Genomic DNA, 2,532 nt, shown 5'->3' with positions numbered 1-2,532 from the left:
AACTATTCAAGGAGATTGCTCGAACTTTGTGATCAGATTACAACTGGAAGTTTATTTAAAAATGTATGTGATGGACTGAACACAATTTAGTAACACAAAATCAAACTGCTTCAACGGTTTCAACATGATACAGAAAAGCTCAGGAATAAACAAGTAAAAGCCAATGTTGCAAAAGCTCCTATGAGAGTACTAGACAGTTAATTTACAGACATGAAAAAAAAATGCAGGTGCTGCCACAAGATATGTCAGTACAATATTTGTATCATTTAATAGGTATAAGCAAATATATCAAAGAATAAAGCATAAAATTCAGAGCTGCTTACCTGTAGTGCATAAGATTGTGATTTTTCAGACACAGGACATACAATTGCTTGACGAGGACTGAGCCAGAAAGGCCATTTACCCTTGTAGTGCTCTAAAAGTATGGCAAACATGCGTTCAACAGATCCTAGAATTGCTCTATGTATCATTACAGGTCTTTCAATTTTGGCTTCATCCTCAGCAGAGAATTCCAACTTAAAACGATCAGGAAGCTGGAAGTCAAGCTGCAAGTAACCNCATTCACCTGGCTATTAGATGACAAATTATCCAAAACTAAATCATGTGAACACAAATCTATCTAAGCGGGCAAACCTGCAAAGTTGCACACTGGAATTTCCTACTTAAGGCATCAGATACACTGATGTCTATCTTTGGTCCATAGAATGCCCCATCCCCTTCATTCAACTGCAAGGTTTTACACAGAATATAAGCACAAAGATAGTAAAGCTTACAAATGTCACATTCCACAGAAATAATAAAACATTATGAAAATAAAAAATGGAGTGTGTAGGAGCGAGTGAAAACCCTTCGCACATATCAACATAAAGATGAAGAGAAGAAATCGGTGTTGTCATACACAGAATGAAACTGCCAACATAAGCAAATTATATGATATGATGCAGAGAGGAATCAAGGCCAGACTGGAGGAATGGGCCTGTAGTAGAGAAAAGGACAAGGGGATCTTGAGGTTGTTAACAGAAACTTCATCTGTCATAGCAAGATTGGAGAAGAGTGAGTATGTGCAATTATCACCAAATGATGAGAGAATGGTGGGATAAATGTGATTGGAGGAGGGGAGAAAACAGGGGGTAGGCAATTATTTAGTGAGTTGAGAGGAATCTAGGAATTTCCTTGGTATTGAAGATGAAATGGGCTAACTCTACTTATGGATATCCAATCTGTACTAGTTCTAATCTAATCAGAATTATAACCGTATGTTCAAAAGAATACCCTTAACAATATATCACTGGCATGAAATATTCTATAAGATATATAGAAGAGGACATAATTACCTGCCAAGGCTTGCCAAAATCATCTAAAGCTTCTTTAAGAGAACTTTCAGCTTTATCCCAGGTTGCAATATCTCCTAGGTATTTCTCTGGTCTCTAATGAGTATCCGATACATGAAATAGTTATCTTTAATTGAAAGAAAAAAAAAAAACAAGGATTGATTTGAAACTTTGAATTTTCTGATTTTAAGGACATTTAGAAAGGTACATGGGCATTAAGAACAATTAAGATTGAAAGCATACCGTTGAAAGCTTCAGCTCATATGTGAAACCAAATATGCTATAAACATAATTGATGAAACTCAATCCGTTCCTCACTTCATCCTTTATCTGTAAAATAAACAAAATCAGTAGCTCACACTGAAGCTCAAAAGGGACTTACAAAGATTTATCTTGTATAAATTTAAAGATAAACTCACCTGGGACTCCCTACAGAAAATATGTGCATCATCCTGAGCAACATTTAAATCAAATGTCATTAATTGTATGAAACTCAAAGAGTACAGAAAACAGAAAGATAAGGAAAATGGTCCATATTTTTCCTTTTGATGTTCTTTTCAGTTGTAACCGTATCATATTTTTGAAGGAAAAACAAACATCACCAGGGAAAAATGACATTTTAGCTACAATACTATAACGGCGTATAAACACAACCACGGTATTTAATTTTAAGATGAGCAGATCAATTTACTATTTCTGTGTACAAAATTGTCAAGCCCACAAACAGTAATCTCCAACTTATTTGATAAAAAATGCATTTTCTACTCCAGTATTCATAATTAGTGAGACCCAAACATGCATTCAAAATTTCAAACACCACAATGATATTTGTTATAGTTAGTATTGAATTCACTATGTATGCCTGCCAAATTGAAAACCCAAAGAACCTAGCCACAATAATGCATAAAAATGTATGTGTTGCTGCCTCAGTACCTTGACATGAAAAATAATGAATTTCCCGGTTCTATGTACTAAGCAGCAAATTAATTTTATTGGATTAACCCAATAAAAAGTGGACCCCCTTTCATAAAAACTAATGTCNATCCTGATACAGAAGAAAGATTCACCTGTTGAAATCTCCGAACACGTGTTAATCCACTCAGGGCACCACTAGCCTCATTCCGATGCAAAACTCCAAAGTCAGCAAAACGGAGAGGAAGTTCTGAACAACCATTGAAAAGTTGAGATAATATTTCATATA

The 2,532-nt window shown here is 35.0% G+C and overlaps 1 pseudogene; it reads right to left on the bottom strand.

The window, feature by feature from the left end:
* LOC106759439 overlaps positions 1-2,532 on the bottom strand; it is a 10,270-nt pseudogene that overhangs the window by 3,910 nt on the left and 3,828 nt on the right.

This window comes from Vigna radiata, chromosome 4 (genome assembly GCF_000741045.1).
Source record: "Vigna radiata var. radiata cultivar VC1973A chromosome 4, Vradiata_ver6, whole genome shotgun sequence".
NCBI classification, from domain to species: domain Eukaryota; kingdom Viridiplantae; phylum Streptophyta; class Magnoliopsida; order Fabales; family Fabaceae; genus Vigna; species Vigna radiata.
This window is presented reverse-complemented; position numbering and strand designations above follow the sequence as displayed.